Source organism: Manis pentadactyla, chromosome 13, assembly GCF_030020395.1.
Source record: "Manis pentadactyla isolate mManPen7 chromosome 13, mManPen7.hap1, whole genome shotgun sequence".
Taxonomy (NCBI): domain Eukaryota; kingdom Metazoa; phylum Chordata; class Mammalia; order Pholidota; family Manidae; genus Manis; species Manis pentadactyla.
In genome coordinates, this window is record NC_080031.1 from 38,739,939 (window position 1) to 38,750,268 (window position 10,330).

The window sequence follows — 10,330 nt, forward strand, 5'->3', positions numbered from 1 at the left end:
TTTTCCATTTTGCTTCAGATGTCCTGGCTCTGTAGTCTGTCCTTGGGCCTCCCCTGTCTCTCTCTACTCTGGCTTTTATCAGGCTGCAAAGTCCAAGGAGGTAGGGATCTTCCCTGCCCCGGTGCTGTACCTCCTGCACCTAAGACAGCACCTTTGCACAGACTAGACCATCAGTATTTATTGAAAGGATGAACAATTCATTTTTCAGGTTGGTAAAAAATAGCCTAAATACATCTGGTTAAAAGTCTGTAGGACCTTTTTTCTTACGCTCCACCTGGGTGGGGGAGGTAAATGAATTATTTTAATTTGAAAAGCATTCCTATTGCCTTGGAGGAAAGAACCATAGTAATAAGTAGACAGATGCTGGCAAATCATGTTAGTAATTTACTTTATGTCACTAAATCTTGAAATGAGGTTTTAAACTATAATCAGAGTACACCCTTCAGCATCTTTCTTTGTCATTAGTCTGTCTCTACTGAGACCCACAGATCTCTGCCTTCTGTCTAACCCAGCATTTAAATTATTTAATTTCTGGTTTTCCTTCTCATATTTACTAGCCTGAATTTATCCAACTCCATTTCCACCTCTGATGATAGCACCTCATTTATTTAACAAACATTTGTTAAGTGTCAAATGAACATTGAACCTATTCATCCTGTTATCATATGAAAATTGAGTAAACCTCTTTCATCATTTAAAACCATAGTTGCCAGCTTTTTCTTTCACTGTGACACACACAGCAAGTAAAATGTACATATCAGGTAACTCCTTGGGTGTGCCCACTCAGAAAGAACTTCCTGAGCATCTACTAGGAGCCATGTTCTGTGCTGGGTGTGACACTCAAGCCAGGTTTCAGGTCAAGGCTTGGGTAAGTTGGGTTGTAGGTTCTGTACATTTTCCAACATAGTAGCTATAAATATCATTTTTTCTCACGTCATTCATTCATTAATTTATTCAAAAAGTTTAAAACATGCCTACTTTGTGTCAGGAAATAATCTAAGTGCTAGGCATATAATGGTAAATAAGACAAACTAGCACCATCTCATGGAGCTTACATCCTAGTGGGGAATGAAGAAACATTGGAATATAAGTAAGTGAAAGAGAGTTTGTTGTAATTTTTTAAATTGTATGTATCTCTTTCTATTTTCCCTCCCCTTTCCCTTCCCTTTCCTTCCTTTCTGTTCTTGAACACTTCAGTCCTAAAGCCTTTAGGTAAGTCGCAAAAAGCCAATAGGTAGGTCAGAGAAAGATAGACATCCCTGTCCAGATTGGTGAGGGGACTTGGTAGTTCAGAATAGGGTGTTAGGCCTGAATAGGATGAGGAATGGGTCCAAGCAGAGAAGAGATCTGGCTCGGGTGCAGCCTGAGTGGGTAAGAAGGCCATGTCTGCCAGAAAGCAAGGACATAGTCAAGGAAGATGGGGATATGTCACTGGATCATAAGAGCCAGTTTATAGTGATCAAATGTGGGATAATTTGACCATCAAAATACATAATTATAGTGAGCATTATAACCCATTGGATAAATAGGAAACCATGAGTCCACACTGATATAAAAAAATTAATTGATAAATTGAAATTTTGATGAAGTATGAAGTTTCAAAGCAATTCACCCACAAAATGCACACTAATCACAAAGGCAGATACCACCTTAGTCAAAAGATTGATGTGAAAATTATCAGTAATGGGACAAATCAAAATTTATACCACTTCATGGGATCCAGTGAGATGAACATAGCATCACATCTATGACATGTATTTCTGCCAAAGATTCATAATCTAAATCTAATCCTGAGGAAGCATCCTACCAAAACAAACTGATGGATATTCTATAAAATAACTGCAGACTTTTAAAGTCTCAAGGTAAAGAAAGTCAAGGAAAGACTATGGAACTACTCTAACCTGGTCCTCAAAGAAGAAAAATGATGACTAAAGTCACTGCTTGATTGTGAACCAAATCCTTTGTCACTGAAATTGCTGGAACATCTGGCAAAACTTGGATGGGGTCTCAGGACTAGACAGTAATAATGTATCTGTGTTAACATCCTGATTTTGATAGCTGTACTGAGGTTATCTAAGAGAACATCCTTGTTTATAGGAAATACACATTAGAGGGTTAAGTGAAGGTGGGACATCAGAGTGGCAACATTCTCAGATGTCTCTGAGGGAAAAAAGTTCTTGGGGGAGGCAGGGAAAAAGATGGCAGTGTGAGAAGTGAGGCAGAAACCTCCTCCCAAAATCACATGTAACATGAAAATCTGCAAATACAGCTAAACCTGAAAGAGCAACTTGAAGACTGGGACAGACTACTACATATGGGGAAAACTTCACAGAAAATGGTAAAGTATCAAAGCCATGATCTGGCAGGACACAAGTCCTTCCCTCACCCCCGCTCACAGGTGGGAGGAAGAGAAATGGAGCAGAGAGAGAGCAGAAGCCCAGGAGTGCTGAACACCCACCCCTGGAGATCTGCTCCAGGAGCACAAACCCACATTGCATGGTGCTCTGGAGATTAGAGGGGCTGGAAAGAAGACAGGCAGAATACTCAGAGACAGATTCTAGCTACTCGTGGAGAACAGGTACTCCAAACCAGCTGCTCCCGGAAAAAAGGAAGGTGGGTGCTTTGAAAGACTTCCCTAAAGTGAGAGGGCTGCTAAAGGGGCAAGGATTACACAAAGCTTACTGCTTAGGAGAAAGGACAGGTGGAATAAATCATCCCAGTCCACACACCCCAACAAGTTCAGAACTTCCAGGATCTTCAGGCGCTCTATCTCCCAGCTGGCAATGTAGTGCTGAGGCCGCCCACCATGATACATAGCCTGTTGCTCCTTTCTCCCAGCCAGCAACTGCTAATAAACCTGCTGCCCCCACCATTGCACAAGGCCAGCTGGAGGGCAGCACTACCGACAGCAGCTACAGGGGTGTAACGCAGAGGTTCCTCCCTACATGCTCAGCCCACTGGCCCTGGCAGTGGAGGCAGGCATTGCATCCAGGAAGCAGGAAAGAGTTCTTTCCTCCTGGCAGGCACCGGTGCCACTCACCTGTGACCCCCTCCATTGCTCCAGGTGCTGGGAAGCACCACAGAGTATAGCTTATGGGCACTAGAGGGCAGTGCCTCCATAAAGTCATTATTCCATACTAATCATTAGAAATATGACATGGCAAAAGGACGTTGCACAAACCACAATCTCTCAAACACCAGAAAGAGAGCTAAGTGAAATTGAAATCACTAATCTTCTTGATAAAGATTTCAAAATAAAAATCATAAATATGCTCACAGAGTTACGTAAAAATATTCGAGATCTCAGGGAGGACTTCAAGAAAGAGAAACTTTGAAAAATACAGTATCTGAAATGAAACATACAATGGAGGTTAGAAGAAGTAGAGGAGACAGTAGATGACATAGAAATTAGAGAACAGGAATACAAAGAAGCTGAGGCACAGAGAGAAAAAAGGATCTCTAGAAATGAAAGAATAATAATAACTGTGTGACCAATCCAAACTGAACAATATTTGCATTATAGGGGTACCAGAAATAGAAGAGAGAAAAAGGAATAGAAAGTCTCTTTAAGGAAATAATTGCTAAAAATTTCCCAATCTGGGGAAGGAAATACTCTCTCAGACCATGGAAGTGCACAGATCTCCCAACACAAGGGACCCAAGGAAGGCAACACCAAGACATATAATAATTAAAATGGCAAAGATCAAGGATAAGGAAAGAGGATTAAAAGCACCCAGAGAAAGAAAAAAAGGAAAACCAATCAGGCTATAATCAGACTTCTCAGCAGAAACTTTAAAGGCCAGAAGGGTGTGGCATGATATACTTAATGCAATGAAACAGAAGGGCTTTGAACCAAGAATACTCTACCCAGAAAGATTATCATTTAAATTCAAAGCAGGGATTAAACAATTTCCACATAAGCAAAAGTTGAGGGAATTTACCTCCCACAAACTGTCTCTACAGTGTATTTTAAAGGACTGCTGTAGATGGAAGTGCTCCTAAGGCTAAGTATCTGTCACGAGAGAAAATAAAACCACAATAAAGGAAGTAGATCAATTAATTACTAAGCAAATGCAAAATTAAGTCAACTACCTACAAAGTCAGTCAAGGGATACACAAAAAGTACAGAATATAACACCTAATACATAAAGACTGTAAGAGGAAGAAAAAGAAGAGAGAGAGAAAAAACCCTGTAGACTGTTTGAAATAGCATAATAAGTGAGTTAAGTTAGACTGTTAGATAGTAAAGAAGCTATTGTTGAACCTTTTGTAACCATGAATCTAAAGCCTGCAATGGCAATAAGTATATATCATCGATAACCATCCTAAATGCAAATGGTCTGAATGCACCAATCAAAACACACAGAGTAATAGAATGGATAAAAAAGCAAGACCTTTCTATATGCTGCTTTCAAGAGACTCACCTCAAACCCAAAGACATACACAGACTAAAAGTGAAAGGATGAAAGAAGATATTTCATGCGAATAATAGGGAGAAAACATCATGATTTGCAGTACTTGTATCAGACAAAATAGACTTCAAAGCAAAGAAAGTAACAAGAGACAAAGAAGGACATTACATAATGATAAAGGAGTAAGTCCAACAAGAGGATATAACCATTGTAAAAGCCTATGCACCCAATAAAGGAGCACCTAAATATGTGAAACAAATATTAACAGAATTAAAGGGGGAAATGGATGTAATGCTTCATTTTAGGAGACTTCAACACACAACTCACTCCAATGGACAGAAAATAAGTAAGGAGACAGAGGCACTGAACAACACATTAGAACAGGTGGACCTAACAGACATCTATAGACCATTCCACCTAAAAGCAACAGGATACAAGTGCATATTGAACATTTTTAAGAAGAGCTTACATACTAGGCCATATAAAGAGCCTCAGTAAATTCAGGGTAGAAATTGTACCAACCAGCTTCTCAGACCACAAAGGTATGAAACTAGAAATAAATTGTGCAGAGGAAACAAAAAATTCCACAACTATATGGAGGCTCAACAACATGCTCCTAAATAATCAATGGATCAGTGACCAAATAAAAACAGAGATCAAGCAATACATGTAGACCAATGAAAACAACAATTCAACACCCCAGAATCTGTGTGACACAGTGAAAGCCATTCAAAGAAGGAAGTATATTGCAATACAGGACTACCTCAGGAAAGAAGAACAATCTCAAATAAACAGTTTAAACTCACAATTAATGAAATTCAAAAAAGAGGAACAAATGAGGCCCAAAGTCAGTAGAAGAGGGACGTAATAAAGATAAAAGCATAAATAAATATAATTGAGAATAAAACAATAGAAAGATCAATGAAACCAGCAGCTAGTTCTTCGAGAAAATAAACAAAATAGATAAACTCCTAGCCAGACTTATCAAAAAAAAAAGAGAGCGCACACATATGAACAAAATTTAGAAATCAGAAAGGAAAAAATACTATAGACACCACAGAAAAGCAAAGAATTATTAGAGACTACTATTGAAAATTATATGCTAACAAATTGGATAACCTAGGAGAAATGGACAATTTTCTAGAAAATACAACCTTCTAAGACTGACCCTGAAAAGAAACAGAAAACCTGAACAGTCCAATTACCAGCAATGAAATTGAATTGGTAATTTAAAAAAACTACCTAAGAACAAAATTGCTGTACCAGATGGCTTTACTGCTGTATTTTATCAAACATTCAATGAAGAACTAATAGCCATCCTCCTTAAAGTTTTCCAAAAAGTAGAAGAGGAGGGGATACTCCCAAACTCATTCTATGAGGCCAGCATCACTCTGATACCAAAACCAGGCAAAGACACCACAAAACAAGAAAACTACAGATTAATATCCCTAATCTTCTTGATAAAGATTTCAAAATAAAAATCATAAATATAGATGCAAAAACACTCAACAAAATATTAGCAAATCGATTTTAAAAATACATCAAAAAGATCATCCATCATGACCAAGTAGGATTTATCCCAGGGATGAAAGGATGGTACAACATTCGAAAATCTATCAACATCATCCACCACATCAACAAAAAGGACAAAAACCACATGATCATCTCTATTAGATGCTGAAAAAGCATTCGACAAAATTCAACATCCATTCATGATAAAAACTCTCAACAAAATGGGTATAGAGGGCAAGTACCTCAACATAATAAAGGCCATATATGACAAACCCACAGCCAGCATCATACTTAACAGCAAGAAGCTGAAAGCTTTTCCTCTAAGATCAGGAACAAGACAGGGATGATCACTCTTCCCACTGTTACAACATAGTACTGGAGGTCCTAGCCACGGCAATCAGACAAAACAAAGAAATACAAGGCATCCAGATTGGTAAAGAAGAAGTCAAACTGTCACTATTTGCAGATGACATGATATTGTACAAAAAAAACCCTGAAGAATCCATTCAAAAATGAATAGATCTAATATATGAATTCATCAAAGTTGCAGGATACAAAAGTAACACACAGAAATATGTTACATGCCTATACATTAATGATGAACTAGCAGAAAGATAAATCAGGAAACCAATTCCATTCACAATTGCATCAAAAATAATAAAATACTGAGGAATAAACCTAATGAAGCAAGTGAAAGACCTATACCCTGAAAACTACAAGATACTCATGAGAGAAATTAAAGAAGATACCAATAAATGGAAATACACCCTGTACTCATGGATAGGAAGAATTATTGTCAAAATGGCCATCCTGCCTAAAGAAATCTACAGATTCAATGCAATCCCTATCAAAATACCAACAGTATTCTTCAACGAACTGAAACAAATAGTTCTAAAATTCATATGGAACCACAAAATACCCTGAATAGCCAAAGCAATCCTGAGAAGGAAGAATAGAGCAGGGGAGATCTCACTTCCCAACTTCAAGCTCTACTGCAAAGCCACAGTAATCAAGATAATTTGGTACTGGCACAAGAACAGACCCATAGACTAATGGAACAGACTAGAGATCCCCAATATAAACCCAAGCATATATGGTCAATTAACATGTGATAAAGGAGCCATGGACATACAATAGGGAAATGACAGCCTCTTCAACAACTGGTGTTGGCAAAACTGGACAGCTACATGCAAGAGCATGAAACTGGATTATTGTCTAACTTCTTACACAAAACTTGAAATGTATCAAAGACCTGAATGTAAGTCATGAAATCATAAAACTATTAGAAGGAAACATAGGCAAAACTCTCTTGCACCTAAACATGAGCAACTTTTTCTTGCACACATCTCCCTCAGGCAAGGGAAACAAAAGCAAAAATGAATGAATGGGACTACATCAAACTTAAAAGCTTCTGTACAGCAAAGCACACTATCACTAGAACAAAAAGGCATCCTATAGTATGGGAGAACATAGTCATAAATGACATATCTGATAAGGGGTTAACATCCAAAATATATAAAGAACTCACATGCCTCAACACCCAAAAAGCAAATAACCCAATTAAAAAATGGGTGGAGGATATGAACAGACAACTCTACAAAGAAGAAATTCAGATGGCCAACAGACACATGAAAAGATGCTCCACATCGCTAAATATCATGGAAGTGCATATTAAAACCACAATGAGATATCACCTCACAGCAGTTAGGATGGACAACAACCAAAAGACAAGAAACAACAAATGCTGGCGAGGATGCAGAGAAAGGGGAACCCTCCTACACTGCTGGTGGGAATGTAAACTAGTTTAACCATTGTGGAAAGCAATATGGAGGCTCCTCAAAAAATTTGAAAATAGAAATACCATTTGACCCAGGAATTCCACTCCTAGGAATTTACCCAAAGGAAACAAGTTCTCAGATTCAAAAAGACATATGCACCCCTGTTTACTGCAGTACTGTTTACAATAGCCAAGAAATGGAAGCAATCTAAGTGTCCATCAGTAGATGAATGGATAAACAAGAAGTGTTACATATACACAATGGAATACTATTCAGTCATAAGAAGAAAACAAATCCTACCATTTGCAGCAATATGGATGGGGTTAGAGAGTATTATGCTCAGTGAAATAAGCCAGGCAGAGAAAGACAAGTCCCAACTGATTTCCCTCATTTGTGGAGTATAACAATGAAGCAAAACTGAAGAAACAAAATAGCAGCAGACTCACTGACTCCAAGAAGGCATAGCAGTTACCAAAGGGAAGGGGGTGGGGGGGTGGGGAGGGAGGGAGAAGGTGATTGATGGGCATTATTATTAACATGCAAAATATAGGGGGGGTCACAGTATAGCACAGAGAAGATGAGTATTAACTCTATAGCACCTTACTACACTGATGGATACTGCTTACAATGGGACGTGGGGGGTGAGGACTTGATAATATGGGTGAATGTAGTAACCACAATGTTTTTCATGTGAAACCTTTGTAAGATTGTATATCACTGATACCTCAATTAAAAAAAGTTCTTTGCACTGTACTTGCAATTTTTCTTAGTTTGAAATTGTTTAAGGGAGAGCATTTACAAACAGTGGTACTAAAAGTATGAGGAACATTACTTGCAGCCTCCTAGCCTCTCAACTCAGTGTGCTAGTTTGTCACATGGTTGTGGTTGAGAGCAGGGCAGTTTGTCATGACAGTATTGTTGAGAGTCTTTGATCCAAGACAAAAGTGAACCACTGTTAAAGCTGTTGATCAGAACCCCTTCTCCAGGCTCAGCACAGCATCCACACCTCACCTTGGCCATGTCCTTACAGATCAGAGTAGGCCTCAATGAATAATTTCTGATTTGGCTACCACCCTCATAAGTCAATTCAATCTTTCATCTAAGATTCCCCATGTTTCCCCTGTGAAAAAAGATGGTATGATCTAGGCTATATAAACTTTAAGGTGTCTTCCAGCTCTAAAATTATTTAATTTTAATATGATTTTTTTCTAGCTTTTTGCTGAGCATGTTATGCCAAAATTACTTGTGAATTGTATGACATATCTAATGTGGACAGCAAACTTTAGGAAATGTTCCAGATCTCCTAGGAACATACACAACCTAGGAAACTGCACAACCAGAGATGGAAAAGCTGACAAAGCCAATTCTTCTGTACAGCCCCTCTCTTTTCTTTCAGAAAGCAGTACATGATTAGAAATTTCTAACTACTCTTGAGTTATTTTTGAATCCCAAGGTGAACAGTGGAAAGAAATAGTATTTATAATCAGTCATCAAAGCGAGGGAATCAGGAGAAACCAGTTTTTCAAAACAGAATAAGACCAGGTATAGTTATCATAAATATAAAGCTGTTAAATATATATTATCACAGAATAGGTACTCAAGGGTTTTCAATGATGGGTTACATATTTTAATCAGCAAAACTTAAATCCCTTCAGTGACTCAACGTTTGTGCTGCTCTGTTATCACTCTTTCTTATATGCCGTGTGTTTGGGTCAAAGCAGGATCAAGCAAAATCCATAATTGTTTGACTATGATGGCATAATTAGCTGAAAGGCCACTGAGCATTTCACACAATCCAACCTTCCCAGCAAGTTGGAAACTGCTTTAAAACTTTAACCACTAGGTGACAGTATTGGGTTATTATAAAAATTTTTCTGCTAGTGTTCATTAGTTTCTCCCAAGTAATTTAAGTGCTATATAAGGGAAAGAGAAGTAAAAATGATATAAGGAGATAAAAGACAGGCAATGAAGTAGTAAAATTCATATGTCCTAACCCCCAGTAGCTCAAAGTGTCATCTTATTTGGAGACAGGTCATTACAGATGTAATTAGTTAATATGAATGAGGCCATTTCAGTGGGCCCTAATCCAGTACGACTAGTGTTGTTTTAAAAGGAAGTCAGGACACAGAAACACCAACACAAGGAGAACATATTGTGAGGATGATCGTGGAGACTAGGAGGATGCTCCTATGAGTGAAGGAACAACAGAGATTGCTGAGAAACCACCAGACACTAGACACGATGCCAGAAATATTTTCCCCTCAGCCCTCAGAAGAACCAGCCCTGCCAACACCTTACCTAAGACTCCTAGCCTCCAGAACAGTGAGACAATCAGTTTCTGTTGGCGAAGTCACCCAGCCTATGATACTTTGTTACAGGAGCCCTTGGAAATATACAGCACATGATAAGTACTAATTAATATTAGCCATTAGTAGCCCTGTACACTTTTAATCTAGTTGTCTTGAGGTAGTGAGACTGTTTCTACTTATAAATCAAGGAGCATTTCCAGCTATGGGATTTAAACCCCCTATCTCCACAAATCATGACATTCTCTAGAGTAACAGAAGCCAAACTCCCAAGAGAAGGAAGGGGAATTTCAGTGAATCAAGGAGGATACTGCTAACAATG